The 19,635-nt window shown below is 46.8% G+C and overlaps 15 non-coding genes across 15 annotated transcripts; all 15 read left to right on the top strand.

Annotated features, from left to right (window-relative positions):
* The first annotated feature begins 5,290 nt into the window (after positions 1–5,290).
* On the top strand, positions 5,291–5,361 carry trnag-gcc (transfer RNA glycine (anticodon GCC)). The gene has a single exon. It is a non-coding gene; the product is annotated as a tRNA-Gly (tRNA).
* A 1,484-nt stretch (positions 5,362–6,845) lies between these two features.
* Positions 6,846–6,916, top strand: trnag-gcc (transfer RNA glycine (anticodon GCC)). Its single transcript has one exon. It is a non-coding gene; the product is annotated as a tRNA-Gly (tRNA).
* A 146-nt stretch (positions 6,917–7,062) lies between these two features.
* trnag-gcc (transfer RNA glycine (anticodon GCC)) lies at positions 7,063–7,133 on the top strand. The gene has a single exon. It is a non-coding gene; the product is annotated as a tRNA-Gly (tRNA).
* A 1,483-nt stretch (positions 7,134–8,616) lies between these two features.
* On the top strand, positions 8,617–8,687 carry trnag-gcc (transfer RNA glycine (anticodon GCC)). The gene has a single exon. It is a non-coding gene; the product is annotated as a tRNA-Gly (tRNA).
* A 146-nt stretch (positions 8,688–8,833) lies between these two features.
* On the top strand, positions 8,834–8,904 carry trnag-gcc (transfer RNA glycine (anticodon GCC)). The gene has a single exon. It is a non-coding gene; the product is annotated as a tRNA-Gly (tRNA).
* Positions 8,905–10,381: 1,477 nt separating this feature from the next.
* Positions 10,382–10,452, top strand: trnag-gcc (transfer RNA glycine (anticodon GCC)). Its single transcript has one exon. It is a non-coding gene; the product is annotated as a tRNA-Gly (tRNA).
* Positions 10,453–12,150: 1,698 nt separating this feature from the next.
* trnag-gcc (transfer RNA glycine (anticodon GCC)) lies at positions 12,151–12,221 on the top strand. Its single transcript has one exon. It is a non-coding gene; the product is annotated as a tRNA-Gly (tRNA).
* A 146-nt stretch (positions 12,222–12,367) lies between these two features.
* On the top strand, positions 12,368–12,438 carry trnag-gcc (transfer RNA glycine (anticodon GCC)). Its single transcript has one exon. It is a non-coding gene; the product is annotated as a tRNA-Gly (tRNA).
* A 1,483-nt stretch (positions 12,439–13,921) lies between these two features.
* trnag-gcc (transfer RNA glycine (anticodon GCC)) lies at positions 13,922–13,992 on the top strand. Its single transcript has one exon. It is a non-coding gene; the product is annotated as a tRNA-Gly (tRNA).
* A 146-nt stretch (positions 13,993–14,138) lies between these two features.
* On the top strand, positions 14,139–14,209 carry trnag-gcc (transfer RNA glycine (anticodon GCC)). Its single transcript has one exon. It is a non-coding gene; the product is annotated as a tRNA-Gly (tRNA).
* A 1,483-nt stretch (positions 14,210–15,692) lies between these two features.
* Positions 15,693–15,763, top strand: trnag-gcc (transfer RNA glycine (anticodon GCC)). Its single transcript has one exon. It is a non-coding gene; the product is annotated as a tRNA-Gly (tRNA).
* Positions 15,764–15,909: 146 nt separating this feature from the next.
* Positions 15,910–15,980, top strand: trnag-gcc (transfer RNA glycine (anticodon GCC)). Its single transcript has one exon. It is a non-coding gene; the product is annotated as a tRNA-Gly (tRNA).
* A 1,478-nt stretch (positions 15,981–17,458) lies between these two features.
* trnag-gcc (transfer RNA glycine (anticodon GCC)) lies at positions 17,459–17,529 on the top strand. Its single transcript has one exon. It is a non-coding gene; the product is annotated as a tRNA-Gly (tRNA).
* Positions 17,530–19,227: 1,698 nt separating this feature from the next.
* Positions 19,228–19,298, top strand: trnag-gcc (transfer RNA glycine (anticodon GCC)). Its single transcript has one exon. It is a non-coding gene; the product is annotated as a tRNA-Gly (tRNA).
* A 146-nt stretch (positions 19,299–19,444) lies between these two features.
* On the top strand, positions 19,445–19,515 carry trnag-gcc (transfer RNA glycine (anticodon GCC)). The gene has a single exon. It is a non-coding gene; the product is annotated as a tRNA-Gly (tRNA).
* The last annotated feature ends 120 nt before the right edge of the window (positions 19,516–19,635 follow it).

Raw genomic sequence — 19,635 nt, 5'->3', positions numbered from 1 at the left:
TTGGCTTCTTTCCACATTAGCAATATTCTGCGCCGGGCTATTAGGGACGCAAAGGCCAAAACATCGGCCTCTTTCGCCTCCTGCACTCCCGGCTCTTGTGCAACCCCAAATATAGCCAACCCCCAGCTTGGTTCGACCCGGACTCCTACTACTTTCGAAAGCACCTTTGTCACCCCCATCCAAAACCCCTGTAGTGCCGGGCATGACCAAAACATATGGGTATGATTCGCTGGGCTTCTCGAGCACCTCGTACACCTATCCTCCACCCCAAAAAATTTACTGAGCCGTGTTCCAGTCATATGTGCCCTGTGTAATACCTTAAACTGAATCAGGCTTAGCCTGGCGCACGAGGACGACGAGTTTACCCTGTTTAGGGCATCTGCCCACATCCCCTCCTCAATCTCCTCCCCTAGCTCTTCTTCCCATTTCCCTTTTAGTTCGTCCATCATAGTCTCCCCTTCGTCTCTCATTTCCCTATATATATCCGACACCTTACCGTCCCCCACCCATTTCTTTGAGATGACTCTGTCCTGCACCTCTTGTGTCGGGAGCTGCGGGAATTCCCTCACCTGCTGCCTCGCAAAAGCCCTCAATTGCATGTACCTGAATGCATTCCCTTGGGGCAACCCATATTTCTCGGTCAGCGCTCTCAGACTCGCAAACTTCCCATCCACAAATAGATCTTTCAATTGCGTTATACCTGCTCTTTGCCACATTCCATATCCCCCATCCATTCCCCCCGGGGCAAACCTATGGTTGTTTCTTATCGGGGACCCCCCCAGTGCTCCGGTCTTTCCCCTATGTCGTCTCCACTGTCCCCAAATCTTCAGTGTGGCTACCACCACCGGACTCGTGGTATAGTTCCTTGGTGAGAACGGCAATGGGGCTGTCACCATAGCCTGCAGGCTGGTCCCCCTACAGGACGCCCTCTCTAATCTCTTCCACGCCGCTCCTTCCTCCTCTCCCATCCACTTACTCACCATTGAAATATTAGCGGCCCAATAATACTCACTTAGGCTCGGTAGTGCCAGCCCCCCCCTATCCCTACTTCGCTGTAAGAATCCCTTCCTCACTCTCGGAGTCTTCCCGGCCCAAACAAAACCCATAATACTCTTTTCTATCCTTTTGAAAAAAGCCTTCGTGATCACCACCGGGAGACACTGAAACACAAAAAGGAATCTCGGGAGGACCACCATCTTAACTGCCTGCACCCTCCCTGCCATTGACAATGCTACCATGTCCCATCTCTTGAAATCTTCCTCCACCTGTTCCACCAACCGCGTCAAATTTAGCCTGTGCAATGTGCCCCAATTCTTAGCTATCTGGATCCCCAGGTAACGAAAGTCTCTTGTTACCTTCCTCAACGGTAGGTCTTCTATTTCTCTACTCTGCTCCCCTGGATGCACCACAAACAGCTCACTCTTTCCCATGTTCAATTTATACCCTGAAAAATCCCCAAACTCCCCAAGTATCCGCATTATTTCCGGCATCCCCTCCGCTGGATCCGCCACATATAGTAGCAGATCATCCGCATATAAAGATACCCGGTGTTCTTCTCCTCCCCGAAGTATTCCCCTCCATCCCTTGGAACCTCTCAGCGCTATCGCCAGGGGCTCAATCGCTAGTGCAAACAGTAATGGGGACAGAGGACATCCCTGCCTTGTCCCTCTATGGAGCCGAAAATATGCCGATCCCCGTCCATTCGTGACCACACTCGCCACTGGGGCCCTATACAACAGCTGCACCCATCTAACATACCCCTCTCCGAACCCAAATCTCCTCAACACCTCCCATAGATAATCCCACTCCACTCTATCAAATGCTTTCTCGGCATCCATCGCCACTACTATCTCCGTTTCACCCTCTGGTGGGGCCATCATCATTACCCCTAACAACCTCCGTATGTTCGTGTTCAGCTGTCTCCCCTTCACAAACCCAGTTTGGTCCTCATGAATCACCCCCGGGACACATTCCTCTATTCTCATTGCCATTACCTTGGCCAAGACCTTGGCATCTACATTGAGGAGGGAGATTGGTCTGTAGGACCCGCATTGTAGCGGATCCTTTTCCTTCTTTAAAAGAAGCGATATCGTTGCTTCTGACATAGTCGGGGGCAGTTGTCCCCTTTCCTTTGCCTCGTTGAAGGTCCTCGTCAGTAGCGGGGCGAGCAAGTCCAAATATTTTCTGTAAAATTCAACTGGGAATCCGTCCGGTCCCGGGGCCTTTCCCGTCTGCATGTTCCTAATTCCTTTCACCACTTCTTCTACCGTGATCTGTGCTCCCAATCCCATCCTTTCCTGCTCTTCCACCTTGGGAATTTCCAGCCGATCCAAAAACTCCATCATTCTCTCCCTCCCATCCGGGGGTTGAGCTTCATACAATTTTTTATAAAATGTCTTAAACTCTTCATTCACTCTCTCCGCTCCCCGCTCCGTCTCTCCATCTTCGTCTCTCACCCCCCCTATTTCCCTCGCTGCTCCCCTTTTCCTCAATTGGTGTGCCAGCAATCTGCTCGCCTTCTCTCCATATTCATACTGTACACCCTGCGCCTTCCTCCATTGTGCCTCTGCAGTGCCTGTGGTCAGCAAGTCAAATTCCACATGCAGCCTTTGCCTTTCCCGAAACAGTCCCTCCTCCGGTGCTTCCGCATACTGTCTGTCCACCCTCAAAAGTTCTTGCAACAACCGCTCCCGTTCCTTACTCTCCTGCTTCCCTTTATGTGTCCTTATTGATATCAGCTCCCCCCTAACCACCGCCTTCAACGCCTCCCAGACCACTCCCACCTGAACCTCCCCATTATCATTGAGTTCCAAGTACTTTTCAATGCATCCCCTCACCCTTAAGCACACCCCCTCATCCGCCATTAGTCCCATATCCATTCTCCAGGGTGGACGCCCTCTTGTTTCCTCCCCTATCTCCAAGTCTACCCAGTGTGGGGCATGATCCGAAATGGCTATAGCCGTATATTCCGTTCCCCTCACCCTCGGGATCAATGCCCTACCCAACACAAAAAAGTCTATGCGTGAATAGACTTTATGGACATAGGAGAAAAACGAGAACTCCTTACTCCTAGGTCTACTGAATCTCCACGGGTCCACCCCTCCCATCTGCTCCATAAAATCCTTAAGCACCTTGGCTGCTGCCGGCCTCCTACCAGTCCTGGACTTCGACCTATCCAGCCTTGGTTCCAACACCGTGTTAAAGTCTCCCCCCATTATCAGCTTTCCGGTCTCTAGGTCTGAGATGCGTCCTAGAATTCGCCTCATAAAATTGGCATCGTCCCAATTCGGGGCATACACGTTTACCAACACCACCATCTCTCCCTGTAATTTGCCACTCACCATCACGTATCTGCCCCCGTTATCCGCCACTATAGTCTTTGCCTCGAACATTACCCGCTTCCCCACTAATATAGCCACCCCCCTGTTTTTCGCATCCAGCCCCGAATGGAACACCTGCCCTACCCATCCTTTGCGCAACCTAACCTGATCTATCAGTTTCAGGTGCGTTTCCTGTAACATGACCACATCTGCTTTAAGTTTCTTAAGGTGTGCGAGTACTCGTGCCCTCTTTATCGGCCCGTTAAGCCCCCTCACGTTCCACGTGATCAGCCGAGTTGGGGGGCTTCCCACCCCCCCCCCCCCCTTGCCGGTTAGCCATCATCTTTTTCCAGCTTCTCGCCCAGTTCCCACGCGGCTGTATTTCTCCCAGGCGGTGCCCCCCCGCCCATCCTTTCCCGCACCCACTCCCCCCTTTCCCCAGCAGCAGCAACCCAGTAATTCCCCCCTCCCACCCCCCCCGCTAGACCCCCCGCTAGCGTAGTTACTCCCCCCATGTTGCTCCCAGAAGTCAGCAAACTCTGGCTGACCTCGGCTTCCCCCCGTGATCACGGCTCGCCCCGTGCGGCGCCCCCTCCTTCCTGCTTCTCTATTCCCGCCATAATTATCATAGCGCGGGAACCAAGCCCGCGCCTCTCCCTCGGCCCCGCCTCCCATGGCCAACGCCCCATCTCCTCTCCCTCCCCACCTCCCCCCATCACCACCTGTGGGAGAAAGAAAAGTTACCATACCGCAGGATTAATCATACAATCCCTCTTCGCCCTCCCCCCCCCCCCCCCCCCCCCCACTCGTCCCACCACTTTGTCCAAACGTTCATTTTCGTAGTCCAATCATTCCAATTTTTCTTCTACAATAAAAGTCCACGCTTCATCCGCCGTCTCAAAGTAGTGGTGCCTCCCTTGATATGTGACCCACAGCCTTGCCGGTTGCAGCATTCCAAACTTTATCTTTTTTTTGTGAAGTACCGCTTTGGCCCGATTAAAGCTCGCCCTCCTTCTCGCCACCTCCGCACTCCAATCTTGATAGACGCGGATCACCGCGTTCTCCCATTTACTACACCGAGTTTTCTTCGCCCATCTAAGGACCATTTCTCTATCCTTAAAACGGAGAAATCTCACCACTATGGCTCTGGGAGCTTCTCCTGCTCTCGGTCCTCGCACCATAACTCGGTATGCTCCCTCCACCTCCAACGGACCCGTCGGGGCCTCCACTCCCATTAACGAGTGCAGCATCGTGCTCACATATGCCCCGACGTCCGCCCCCTCCACACCTTCAGGAAGGCCAAGAATCCTCAAGTTGTTCCTCCTTGCGTTATTTTCCAGTGCCTCCAACCTCTCCACAGATCATTTCTGGTGTGCCTCCTGTATCTCCGACTTCACCACCAGGCCCTGTATGTCGTTTTCATTCTCTGCTGCTTTCGCCTTCACGACCCGAAGCTCCTGCTCCTGGGTCTTTTGTTCCTCTTTCAGCCCTTCAATCGCCTGTAATATCGGGGCCAACAACTCTTTCTTCATTTCCTTTTTTATCTCCTCCACGCAGCATTTCAAGAACTCTTGTTGTTCAGGGCCCCATATGAAACTGCCACCTTCCGACGCCATCTTGGTTTCTGCTTGCCTTCCTTGCCGTTGTTCCAAAGGATCCGCTGCAATCCGGCCACTTTCCTCTCCTTTTTCCATCCGTGTCCAGGGGGAACACCCTTCTGGTTTACCGCACGGTGTTTTCAGCCGTTAAAATTGCCGTTGGGGCTCCTATCAAGAGCCCAAAAGTCCGTTTCACAGGGAGCTGCCGAAACGTGCGACTCAGCTGGTCATCGCCGCACCCGGAAGTCCACAACTACATTTTCACCATACACTCCCTCCTGGTTACATGCAGTTTTCTTTGGCTAACACACATCAACATCTGTTAGCAACTCAGGCATTGGACTTGAAAGTACAACTTCCGTTGCGTGGCTTCCATTGGTGGTTCAGTGGTAGAATTCTCGCCTGCCACGCGGGAGGCCTGGGTTTGATTCCCGGCCAATGCATCACAGCTCTTTTGCATTCCTGTGCTCAGCAATTTTTCATTCCTCTCTACATTCTTACCACCAGCTTTCTTTTATCACAACTACATTTTCACCATACACTCCCTCCGCATCAATCTCTTTACCACTTTCCTCATGCTCATTTTCAACATCTGCTTCACAACACTCTCCCTTTTCCTGTCCGCTTCACCACTCCCAGCTGCAAACACTCATTCCTCTTCAATTAAAACCCTCCTTCCCTGACTTCTTTTTCACCTTTAACAACATTTTTACCTTCATTGCCTTAAGAAAAGTTCAAACAAACTTTGCACAAACTGATAATTTTTCGCAGGACTCTTTTTTTTTTACAATGTCTTTTCATTCACCTTTTTCCATTGTCACAAATAGCCAGCTAAATCACAGGAATTCCACAGCATAGCAAAATATGTCAACATATATATATACAGAGGAGAATACAAGCACAACAATACAATTGGACCAGGACAAATACCATGAGACAAAGAAGAGAAAAAGCAGCTCGTTCAAAGCTCATTCAGCCTCTCAGAACATTCCGGCTAAGGAGGAATGGCCCAAACATAAAGGGGCAACAGGATACCGGCCACAGAACAGGACAAGGCCCAGACACGCACAGTCTCACACATGTGTGTAAACATCGCGAGTATCTTTACAGTACTCTTTTCCAAGATAAGTGGGAGGAGGCGATGTTTCACGTTAATCGTTTTCGGAGTCCATTTGGAGATTCACACCTCATTCACCTGAGGCAATGTTGGTGGATAATTGTCTCCCCTAAGGAGTCCCTTGTGTTGCAACTAGGATATTGCCAGCTTCTCAACTCTTTCCATAAAGCTGACATTCCTCAACCTTGGCGAATGCTGATTCACCACTTCCTTTCCTGTTTTGCAAACACGGACCTACATTTGAGAGCATGATGACGAGGATGACACATGGGGAATCAGGACACAGGATGTGACAGCATTGTGCCAATGTTGTTGGGTTCATGGTGCAGAGGCCTGCATAACTGAAATGATGATGTGAGTTCAAATGTAACCAAGGCTGGTAGCGGTATAAAAGCCATCATCCAAACATAGGTTGTTTGGTGGAGGTGTGAAATCCCACTTTACTGTAACGCAGCATTAGGATAATTAGCCAACCTGGCTGTAAAATCGGAAAGATGCACAACATGTTATTCTGAAAGGAAGGAGCCGTCTGTCATCAAGCCATGGAATTTGCAGTCTGGCCGAGTGGAAGCACTGTTAGCTTTGCGTGAAGAAAAGTAGCGGCCTGATGATATTGCAGTGTAGCATTAGGTGATCTGTCGTGGTGTGAAGTGAGAGCACATGAGGTTTATGCGCTGCTGTGCCCGAAGTTTAGGTAAAGAAATTTGTTGAAATTTGGGGAAAGTGAGGACAAAGTGAGGAAATGGAAATGCTGCTGAGTGAAAGCATTGGGGAAAAAAAGGAGAACATCATGAAATTGATAGTGGAGTTGCATTGGTGGTTCAGTGGTATAATTCTCGCCTGCCACGCGGGAGGCCCGGGTTCAATTCCCGGCCAATGCAAGATTGACTGGTGTTGCACTGTTATTTCTCATCTTTACACTGCATCTCTCTGCTGGTTACATGCAGTTTTCTTTGGCTAACACACATCAACATCTGTTAGCAACTCAGGCATTGTACATGAAAGTTCAGCTTCAGTTGTGTGGTTTGCATTGGTGGTTCAGTGGTCGAATTCTCGCCTGCCATGCGGGAGGCCCGGGTTCGATTCCCGGCCAATGCATTGCAGCTGTTTTGCATTCCTGTGCTCAGCAATTTTTCCTTCCGCTCTACATTCTTAACACCAGCTTTCTTTTATCGCAACTACATTTTCACCATACACTCCCTCCGCATCAATCTCTTTACCACTTTCCTCATGCTCATTTTCAACATCTGCTTCACAACACTCTCCCTTTTCCTGTCCGCTTCACCACTCCCAGCTGCAAACACTCATTCCTTTTCAATTAAAACCCTCCTTCCCTGACTTCTTTTTCACCTTCCACAACATTTTTACCTTCATTGCCTTCAGAAAAGTTCAAACAAACTTTGCACAAACTGATAATTTTTCACTGGACTCTTTTTTTTTACAATGTCTTTTCATTCACCTTTTTCCATTGTCACAAATAGCCAGCTAAATCACAGGAATTCCACAGCATAGCAAAATATGTCAACATATATATATACAGAGGAGAATACAAGCACAACAATACAATTGGACCAGTACAAATACCATGAGACAAAGAAGAGAAAAAGCAGCTCGTTCAAAGCTCATTCAGCCTCTCAGAACATTCCGGCTAAGGAGGAATGGCCCAAACATAAAGGGGCAACAGGATACCGGCCACAGGACAGGACAAGGCCCAGACACGCACAGTCTCACACATGTGTGTAAACGTCGCGAGTATCTTTACAGTACTCTTTTCCAAGATAAGTGGGAGGAGGCGATGTTTCACGTTAATCGTTTTCGGAGTCCATTTGGAGATTCACACCTCATTCACCTGAGGCAATGTTGGTGGGTAATTGTCTCCCCCTAGGGAGTCCCTTGTGTTGCAACGAGGATAATGCCAGCTTCTCAACTCTTTCCATAAAGCTGACATTCCTCAACCTTGGCGAATGCTGATTCACCCCTTCCTTTCCTGTTTTGCAAACACGGACCTACATTCGAGAGCATGATGACGACGATGACACATGGGGAATCAGGACACAGGATGTGACAGCATTGTGCCAATGTTGTGGGTTCATGGTGCAGAGGCCTGCATAACTGAAATGATGATGTGAGTTCTAATGTAACCAAGGCTGGTAGCGGTATAAAAGCCATTATCCAAACATAGGTTGTTTGGTGGAGGTGTGAAATCCCACTTTACTGTAACGCAGCATGAGGATAATTAGCCAACCTGGCTGTAAAATCGGAAAGATGCACAACATATTATTCTGAAAGGAAGGAGCCGTATGTTATCAAGCCATGGAATTTGCAGTCTGGCCTAGTGGAAGCACTGTTAGCTTTGCGTGAAGAAAAGTAGCAGCCTGATGATATTGCAGTGTAGCATTAGGTGATCTGTCGTGGTGTGAAGTGAGAGCACAGGAGGTTTATGCGCTGCTGTGCCCGAAGTTTAGGTAAAGAAATTTGTTGCAATTTGGGGAAAGTGAGGACAAAGTGAGGAAATGGAAATGCTGCTGAGTGAAAGCATTGGGGAAAAAAAGGAGAACATCATGAAATTGACTGTGGAGTTGCATTGGTGGTTCAGTGGTAGAAGTCTCGCCTGCCACGCGGGAGGCCCGGGTTCGATTCCCGGCCAATGCAAGATTGACTGGTGTTGCACTGTTATTTCTCATCTTTACACAGCATCTCTCTGCTGGTTACATGCAGTTTTCTTTGGCGAACACACATCAACATCTGTTAGCAACTCAGGCATTGGGCTTGGAAGTTCAGCTTCAGTTGCGTGGCTTGCATTGGTGGTTCAGTGGTAGAATTCTCGCCTGCCACGCGGGAGGCCCGGGTTCGATTCCTGGCCAATGCATCACAGCTCTTTTGCATTCCTGTGCTCAGCAATTTTTCATTCCTCTCTCCATTCTTACCACCAGCTTTCTTTTATCGCAACTACATTTTCACCACACCCTCTGCATCAATCTCTTTACCACTTTCCTCATGCTCATTTTCAACATCTGCTTCACAACACTCTCCCTTTTCCTGTCCGCTTCACCACTCACAGCTGCAAACACTCATTCCTCTTTAATTAAAACCCTCCTCCTCTCACTTCTTTTTAACCCTTCACAACATTTTTACCTTCATTGCCTTAAGAAAAGTTTAAACAAACTTTGCACAAACTGATAATTTTTCACTGGACTCTTTTTTTACAAAGTCTTTTCATTCACCTTTTTCCATTGTCACAAATAACCAGCTAAATCACAGGAATTCCACAGCATAGCAAAATATGTCAACATATATATATACAGAGGAGAATACAAGCACAACAATACAATTGGACCAGTACAAATACCATGAGACAAAGAAGAGAAAAAGCAGCTCGTTCAAAGCTCATTCAGCCTCTCAGAACATTCCGGCTAAGGAGGAATGGCCCAAACATAAAGGGGCAACAGGATACCGGCCACAGAACAGGACAAGGCCCAGACACGCACAGTCTCACACATGTGTGTAAACGTCGCAAGTATCTTTACAGTACTCTTTTCCAAGATAAGTGGGAGGAGGCGATGTTTCACGTTACTCGTTTTCGGAGTCCATTTGGAGATTCACACCTCATTCACCTGAGGCAATGTTGGTGGATAATTGTCTCCCCCTAAGGAGTCCTTGTGTTGCAACTAGGATATTGCCAGCTTCTCAACACTTTCCATAAAGCTGACATTGCTCAACCTTGGCGAATGCTGATTCACCCCTTCCTTTCCTGTTTCGCAAACACGGACCTACATTTGAGAGCATGATGACGAGGATGACACATGGGGAATCAGGACACAGGATGTGACAGCATTGTGCCAATGTTGTTGGGTTCATGGTGCAGAGGCCTGCATAACTGAAATGATGATGTGAGTTCAAATGTAACCAAGGCTGGTAGCGGTATAAAAGCCATCATCCAAACATAGGTTGTTTGGTGGAGGTGTGAAATCCCACTTTACTGTAACGCAGCATTAGGATAATTAGCCAACCTGGCTGTAAAATCGGAAAGATGCACAACATGTTATTCTGAAAGGAAGGAGCCGTCTGTCATCAAGCCATGGAATTTGCAGTCTGGCCTAGTGGAAGCACTGTTAGCTTTGCGTGAAGAAAAGTAGCGGTCTGATGATATTGCAGTGTAGCATTAGGTGATATTGTAGTGGTGTGAAGTGAGAGCACAGGAGGTTTATGCGCTGCTGTGCCCGAAGTTTAGGTAAAGAAATTTGTTGACATTTGGGGAAAGAGAGGACAAAGTGAGGAAATGCAAATGCTGCTGAGTGAAAGCATTGGGGAAAAAAGGAGAACATCACAAGCTTGATAATGGAGTTGCATTGGTGGTTCAGTGGTAGAATTCTCGCCTGCCACGCGGGAGGCCCGGGTTCGATTCCCGGCCAATGCAAGATTGACTGGTGTTGCACTGTTATTTCTCATCTTTACACTGCATCTCGCTGCTGGTTACATGCAGTTTTCTTTGGCGAACACACATCAACATCTGTTAGCAACTCAGGCATTGTGCATGAAAGTTCAGCTTCAGTTGTGTGACTTGCATTGGTGGTTCAGTGGTAGAATTCTCACCTGCCACGTGAGAGGCCCGGGTTGGATTCCCGCCCAATACGTTGCAGCTCCTTTGCATTCCTCTGCTCAGCAATTTTTCCTTCCTCTCTACATTCTTACCACCAGCTTTCTTTTATCACAACTACATTTTCACCATACACTCCCTCCGCATCAATCTCTTTACCACTTTCCTCATGCTCATTTTCAACATCTGCTTCACAACACTCTCCCTTTTCCTGTCCACTTCACCACTCACAGCTGCAAACACTCATTCCTCTTTAATTAAAACCCTCCTCCTCTCACTTCTTTTTAACCCTTCACAACATTTTTACCTTCATTGCCTTAAGAAAAGTTCAAACAAATTTTGCACAAACTGATAATTTTTCACTGGACTCTTTTTTTACAAAGTCTTTTCATTCACCTTTTTCCATTGTCACAAATAGCCAGCTAAATCACAGGAATTCCACAGCATAGCAAAATATGTCAACATATATATATACAGAGAAGAATACAAGCACAACAATACAATTGGACCAGTACCAATACCATGAGACAAAGAAGAGAAAAAACAGCTCGTTCAAAGCTCATTCAGCCTCTCAGAACATTCCGGCTAAGGAGGAATGGCCCAAACATAAAGGGGCAACAGGATACCGGCCACAGAACAGGACAAGGCCCAGACACGCACAGTCTCACACATGTGTGTAAACGTCGCGAGTATCTTTACAGTACTCTTTTCCAAGATAAGTGGGAGGAGGCGATGTTTCACGTTAATCGTTTTCGGAGTCCATTTGGAGATTCACACCTCATTCACCTGAGGCAATGTTGGTGGGTAATTGTCTCCCCGTAGGGAGTCCCTTGTGTTGCAACTAGGATAATGCCAGCTTCTCAACTCTTTCCATAAAGCTGACATTCCTCACCCTTGGCGAATGCTGATTCACCCCTTCCTTTCCTGTTTTGCAAACACGGACCGACATTCGAGAGCATGATGACGAGGATGACACATGGGGAATCAGGACACAGGATGTGACAGCATTGTGCCAATGTTGTGGGTTCATGGTGCAGAGGCCTGCATAACTGAAATGATGATGTGAGTTCTAATGTAACCAAGGCTGGTAGCGGTATAAAAGCCATCATCCAAACATAGGTTGTTTGGTGGAGGTGTGAAATCCCACTTTACTGTAACGCAGCATTAGGATAATTAGCCAACCTGGCTGTAAAATCGGAAAGATGCACAACATGTTATTCTGAAAGGAAGGAGCCGTCTGTCATCAAGCCATGGAATTTGCAGTCTGGCCGAGTGGAAGCACTGTTAGCTTTGCGTGAAGAAAAGTAGCGGCCTGATGATATTGCAGTGTAGCATTAGGTGATCTGTCGTGGTGTGAAGTGAGAGCACATGAGGTTTATGCGCTGCTGTGCCCGAAGTTTAGGTAAAGAAATTTGTTGAAATTTGGGGAAAGTGAGGACAAAGTGAGGAAATGGAAATGCTGCTGAGTGAAAGCATTGGGGAAAAAAAGGAGAACATCATGAAATTGATAGTGGAGTTGCATTGGTGGTTCAGTGGTATAATTCTCGCCTGCCACGCGGGAGGCCCGGGTTCAATTCCCGGCCAATGCAAGATTGACTGGTGTTGCACTGTTATTTCTCATCTTTACACTGCATCTCTCTGCTGGTTACATGCAGTTTTCTTTGGCTAACACACATCAACATCTGTTAGCAACTCAGGCATTGTGCATGAAAGTTCAGCTTCAGTTGTGTGGTTTGCATTGGTGGTTCAGTGGTCGAATTCTCGCCTGCCATGCGGGAGGCCCGGGTTCGATTCCCGGCCAATGCATCGCAGCTGTTTTGCATTCCTGTGCTCAGCAATTTTTCCTTCCGCTCTACATTCTTAACACCAGCTTTCTTTTATCGCAACTACATTTTCACCATACACTCCCTCCGCATCAATCTCTTTACCACTTTCCTCATGCTCATTTTCAACATCTGCTTCACAACACTCTCCCTTTTCCTGTCCGCTTCACCACTCCCAGCTGCAAACACTCATTCCTTTTCAATTAAAACCCTCCTTCCCTGACTTCTTTTTCACCTTCCACAACATTTTTACCTTCATTGCCTTCAGAAAAGTTCAAACAAACTTTGCACAAACTGATAATTTTTCACTGGACTCTTTTTTTTTACAATGTCTTTTCATTCACCTTTTTCCATTGTCACAAATAGCCAGCTAAATCACAGGAATTCCACAGCATAGCAAAATATGTCAACATATATATATACAGAGGAGAATACAAGCACAACAATACAATTGGACCAGTACAAATACCATGAGACAAAGAAGAGAAAAAGCAGCTCGTTCAAAGCTCATTCAGCCTCTCAGAACATTCCGGCTAAGGAGGAATGGCCCAAACATAAAGGGGCAACAGGATACCGGCCACAGAACAGGACAAGGCCCAGACACGCACAGTCTCACACATGTGTGTAAACGTCGCGAGTATCTTTACAGTACTCTTTTCCAAGATAAGTGGGAGGAGGCGATGTTTCACGTTAATCGTTTTCGGAGTCCATTTGGAGATTCACACCTCATTCACCTGAGGCAATGTTGGTGGGTAATTGTCTCCCCCTAGGGAGTCCCTTGTGTTGCAACGAGGATAATGCCAGCTTCTCAACTCTTTCCATAAAGCTGACATTCCTCAACCTTGGCGAATGCTGATTCACCCCTTCCTTTCCTGTTTTGCAAACACGGACCTACATTCGAGAGCATGATGACGACGATGACACATGGGGAATCAGGACACAGGATGTGACAGCATTGTGCCAATGTTGTGGGTTCATGGTGCAGAGGCCTGCATAACTGAAATGATGATGTGAGTTCTAATGTAACCAAGGCTGGTAGCGGTATAAAAGCCATTATCCAAACATAGGTTGTTTGGTGGAGGTGTGAAATCCCACTTTACTGTAACGCAGCATGAGGATAATTAGCCAACCTGGCTGTAAAATCGGAAAGATGCACAACATATTATTCTGAAAGGAAGGAGCCGTATGTTATCAAGCCATGGAATTTGCAGTCTGGCCTAGTGGAAGCACTGTTAGCTTTGCGTGAAGAAAAGTAGCAGCCTGATGATATTGCAGTGTAGCATTAGGTGATCTGTCGTGGTGTGAAGTGAGAGCACAGGAGGTTTATGCGCTGCTGTGCCCGAAGTTTAGGTAAAGAAATTTGTTGCAATTTGGGGAAAGTGAGGACAAAGTGAGGAAATGGAAATGCTGCTGAGTGAAAGCATTGGGGAAAAAAAGGAGAACATCATGAAATTGACTGTGGAGTTGCATTGGTGGTTCAGTGGTAGAAGTCTCGCCTGCCACGCGGGAGGCCCGGGTTCGATTCCCGGCCAATGCAAGATTGACTGGTGTTGCACTGTTATTTCTCATCTTTACACAGCGTCTCTCTGCTGGTTACATGCAGTTTTCTTTGGCGAACACACATCAACATCTGTTAGCAACTCAGGCATTGGGCTTGGAAGTTCAGCTTCAGTTGTGTGGTTTGCATTGGTGGTTCAGTGGTCGAATTCTCGCCTGCCATGCGGGAGGCCCGGGTTCGATTCCCGGCCAATGCATCGCAGCTGTTTTGCATTCCTGTGCTCAGCAATTTTTCCTTCCGCTCTACATTCTTAACACCAGCTTTCTTTTATCGCAACTACATTTTCACCATACACTCCCTCCGCATCAATCTCTTTACCACTTTCCTCATGCTCATTTTCAACATCTGCTTCACAACACTCTCCCTTTTCCTGTCCGCTTCACCACTCCCAGCTGCAAACACTCATTCCTTTTCAATTAAAACCCTCCTTCCCTGACTTCTTTTTCACCTTCCACAACATTTTTACCTTCATTGCCTTCAGAAAAGTTCAAACAAACTTTGCACAAACTGATAATTTTTCACTGGACTCTTTTTTTTTACAATGTCTTTTCATTCACCTTTTTCCATTGTCACAAATAGCCAGCTAAATCACAGGAATTCCACAGCATAGCAAAATATGTCAACATATATATATACAGAGGAGAATACAAGCACAACAATACAATTGGACCAGTACAAATACCATGAGACAAAGAAGAGAAAAAGCAGCTCGTTCAAAGCTCATTCAGCCTCTCAGAACATTCCGGCTAAGGAGGAATGGCCCAAACATAAAGGGGCAACAGGATACCGGCCACAGAACAGGACAAGGCCCAGACACGCACAGTCTCACACATGTGTGTAAACGTCGCGAGTATCTTTACAGTACTCTTTTCCAAGATAAGTGGGAGGAGGCGATGTTTCACGTTAATCGTTTTCGGAGTCCATTTGGAGATTCACACCTCATTCACCTGAGGCAATGTTGGTGGGTAATTGTCTCCCCCTAGGGAGTCCCTTGTGTTGCAACGAGGATAATGCCAGCTTCTCAACTCTTTCCATAAAGCTGACATTCCTCAACCTTGGCGAATGCTGATTCACCCCTTCCTTTCCTGTTTTGCAAACACGGACCTACATTCGAGAGCATGATGACGACGATGACACATGGGGAATCAGGACACAGGATGTGACAGCATTGTGCCAATGTTGTGGGTTCATGGTGCAGAGGCCTGCATAACTGAAATGATGATGTGAGTTCTAATGTAACCAAGGCTGGTAGCGGTATAAAAGCCATTATCCAAACATAGGTTGTTTGGTGGAGGTGTGAAATCCCACTTTACTGTAACGCAGCATGAGGATAATTAGCCAACCTGGCTGTAAAATCGGAAAGATGCACAACATATTATTCTGAAAGGAAGGAGCCGTATGTTATCAAGCCATGGAATTTGCAGTCTGGCCTAGTGGAAGCACTGTTAGCTTTGCGTGAAGAAAAGTAGCAGCCTGATGATATTGCAGTGTAGCATTAGGTGATCTGTCGTGGTGTGAAGTGAGAGCACAGGAGGTTTATGCGCTGCTGTGCCCGAAGTTTAGGTAAAGAAATTTGTTGCAATTTGGGGAAAGTGAGGACAAAGTGAGGAAATGGAAATGCTGCTGAGTGAAAGCATTGGGGAAAAAAAGGAGAACATCATGAAATTGACTGTGGAGTTGCATTGGTGGTTCAGTGGTAGAAGTCTCGCCTGCCACGCGGGAGGCCCGGGTTCGATTCCCGGCCAATGCAAGATTGACTGGTGTTGCACTGTTATTTCTCATCTTTACACAGCATCTCTCTGCTGGTTACATGCAGTTTTCTTTGGCGAACACACATCAACATCTGTTAGCAACTCAGGCATTGGGCTTGGATGTTCAGCTTCAGTTGCGTGGCTTGCATTGGTGGTTCAGTGGTAGAATTCTCGCCTGCCACGCGGGAGGCCCGGGTTCGATTCCCGGCCAATGCATCACAGCTCTTTTGCATTCCTGTGCTCAGCAATTTTTCATTCCTCTCTCCATTCTTACCACCAGCTTTCTTTTATCGCAACTACATTTTCACCACACCCTCCGCATCAATCTCTTTACCACTTTCCTCATGCTCATTTTCAACATCTGCTTCACAACACTCTCCCTTTTCCTGTCCGCTTCACCACTCACAGCTGCAAACACTCATTCCTCTTTAATTAAAACCCTCCTCCTCTCACTTCTTTTTAACCCTTCACAACATTTTTACCTTCATTGCCTTAAGAAAAGTTTAAACAAACTTTGCACAAACTGATAATTTTTCACTGGACTCTTTTTTTACAAAGTCTTTTCATTCACCTTTTTCCATTGTCACAAATAACCAGCTAAATCACAGGAATTCCACAGCATAGCAAAATATGTCAACATATATATATACAGAGGAGAATACAAGCACAACAATACAATTGGACCAGTACAAATACCATGAGACAAAGAAGAGAAAAAGCAGCTCGTTCAAAGCTCATTCAGCCTCTCAGAACATTCCGGCTAAGGAGGAATGGCCCAAACATAAAGGGGCAACAGGATACCGGCCACAGAACAGGACAAGGCCCAGACACGCACAGTCTCACACATGTGTGTAAACGTCGCAAGTATCTTTACAGTACTCTTTTCCAAGATAAGTGGGAGGAGGCGATGTTTCACGTTACTCGTTTTCGGAGTCCATTTGGAGATTCACACCTCATTCACCTGAGGCAATGTTGGTGGATAATTGTCTCCCCCTAAGGAGTCCTTGTGTTGCAACTAGGATATTGCCAGCTTCTCAACACTTTCCATAAAGCTGACATTGCTCAACCTTGGCGAATGCTGATTCACCCCTTCCTTTCCTGTTTCGCAAACACGGACCTACATTTGAGAGCATGATGACGAGGATGACACATGGGGAATCAGGACACAGGATGTGACAGCATTGTGCCAATGTTGTTGGGTTCATGGTGCAGAGGCCTGCATAACTGAAATGATGATGTGAGTTCAAATGTAACCAAGGCTGGTAGCGGTATAAAAGCCATCATCCAAACATAGGTTGTTTGGTGGAGGTGTGAAATCCCACTTTACTGTAACGCAGCATTAGGATAATTAGCCAACCTGGCTGTAAAATCGGAAAGATGCACAACATGTTATTCTGAAAGGAAGGAGCCGTCTGTCATCAAGCCATGGAATTTGCAGTCTGGCCTAGTGGAAGCACTGTTAGCTTTGCGTGAAGAAAAGTAGCGGTCTGATGATATTGCAGTGTAGCATTAGGTGATATTGTAGTGGTGTGAAGTGAGAGCACAGGAGGTTTATGCGCTGCTGTGCCCGAAGTTTAGGTAAAGAAATTTGTTGACATTTGGGGAAAGAGAGGACAAAGTGAGGAAATGCAAATGCTGCTGAGTGAAAGCATTGGGGAAAAAAAGGAGAACATCACAAGCTTGATAATGGAGTTGCATTGGTGGTTCAGTGGTAGAATTCTCGCCTGCCACGCGGGAGGCCCGGGTTCGATTCCCGGCCAATGCAAGATTGACTGGTGTTGCACTGTTATTTCTCATCTTTACACTGCATCTCGCTGCTGGTTACATGCAGTTTTCTTTGGCGAACACACATCAACATCTGTTAGCAACTCAGGCATTGTGCATGAAAGTTCAGCTTCAGTTGTGTGACTTGCATTGGTGGTTCAGTGGTAGAATTCTCACCTGCCACGTGAGAGGCCCGGGTTGGATTCCCGCCCAATACATTGCAGCTCCTTTGCATTCCTCTGCTCAGCAATTTTTCCTTCCTCTCTACATTCTTACCACCAGCTTTCTTTTATCACAACTACATTTTCACCATACACTCCCTCCGCATCAATCTCTTTACCACTTTCCTCATGCTCATTTTCAACATCTGCTTCACAACACTCTCCCTTTTCCTGTCCACTTCACCACTCACAGCTGCAAACACTCATTCCTCTTTAATTAAAACCCTCCTCCTCTCACTTCTTTTTAACCCTTCACAACATTTTTACCTTCATTGCCTTAAGAAAAGTTCAAACAAATTTTGCACAAACTGATAATTTTTCACTGGACTCTTTTTTTACAAAGTCTTTTCATTCACCTTTTTCCATTGTCACAAATAGCCAGCTAAATCACAGGAATTCCACAGCATAGCAAAATATGTCAACATATATATATACAGAGAAGAATACAAGCACAACAATACAATTGGACCAGTACCAATACCATGAGACAAAGAAGAGAAAAAACAGCTCGTTCAAAGCTCATTCAGCCTCTCAGAACATTCCGGCTAAGGAGGAATGGCCCAAACATAAAGGGGCAACAGGATACCGGCCACAGAACAGGACAAGGCCCAGACACGCACAGTCTCACACATGTGTGTAAACGTCGCGAGTATCTTTACAGTACTCTTTTCCAAGATAAGTGGGAGGAGGCGATGTTTCACGTTAATCGTTTTCGGAGTCCATTTGGAGATTCACACCTCATTCACCTGAGGCAATGTTGGTGGGTAATTGTCTCCCCGTAGGGAGTCCCTTGTGTTGCAACTAGGATAATGCCAGCTTCTCAACTCTTTCCATAAAGCTGACATTCCTCACCCTTGGCGAATGCTGATTCACCCCTTCCTTTCCTGTTTTGCAAACACGGACCTACATTCGAGAGCATGATGACGAGGATGACACATGGGGAATCAGGACACAGGATGTGACAGCATTGTGCCAATGTTGTGGGTTCATGGTGCAGAGGCCTGCATAACTGAAATGATGATGTGAGTTCTAATGTAACCAAGGCTGGTAGCGGTATAAAAGCCATCATCCAAACATAGGTTGTTTGGTGGAGGTGTGAAATCCCACTTTACTGTAACGCAGCATTAGGATAATTAGCCAACCTGGCTGTAAAATCGGAAAGATGCACAACATGTTATTCTGAAAGGAAGGAGCCGTCTGTCATCAAGCCATGGGATTTGCAGTCTGGCCGAGTGGAAGCACTGTTAGCTTTGCGTGAAGAAAAGTAGCGGCCTGATGATATTGCAGTGTAGCATTAGGTGATCTGTCGTGGTGTGAAGTGAGAGCACATGAGGTTTATGCGCTGCTGTGCCCGAAGTTTAGGTAAAGAAATTTGTTGAAATTTGGGGAAAGTGAGGACAAAGTGAGGAAATGGAAATGCTGCTGAGTGAAAGCATTGGGGAAAAAAAGGAGAACATCATGAAATTGATAGTGGAGTTGCATTGGTGGTTCAGTGGTAGAATTCTCGCCTGCCACGCGGGAGGCCCGGGTTCAATTCCCGGCCAATGCAAGATTGACTGGTGTTGCACTGTTATTTCTCATCTTTACACTGCATCTCTCTGCTGGTTACATGCAGTTTTCTTTGGCTAACACACATCAACATCTGTTAGCAACTCAGGCATTGTGCATGAAAGTTCAGCTTCAGTTGTGTGGTTTGCATTGGTGGTTCAGTGGTCGAATTCTCGCCTGCCATGCGGGAGGCCCGGGTTCGATTCCCGGCCAATGCATCGCAGCTGTTTTGCATTCCTGTGCTCAGCAATTTTTCCTTCCGCTCTACATTCTTAACACCAGCTTTCTTTTATCGCAACTACATTTTCACCATACACTCCCTCCGCATCAATCTCTTT

This window comes from Scyliorhinus torazame, chromosome 3 (genome assembly GCF_047496885.1).
Source record: "Scyliorhinus torazame isolate Kashiwa2021f chromosome 3, sScyTor2.1, whole genome shotgun sequence".
NCBI lineage: Eukaryota > Metazoa > Chordata > Chondrichthyes > Carcharhiniformes > Scyliorhinidae > Scyliorhinus > Scyliorhinus torazame.
Note: the sequence above shows the minus strand (reverse complement) of the source record. Positions and strands in the feature narration are given on the sequence as shown.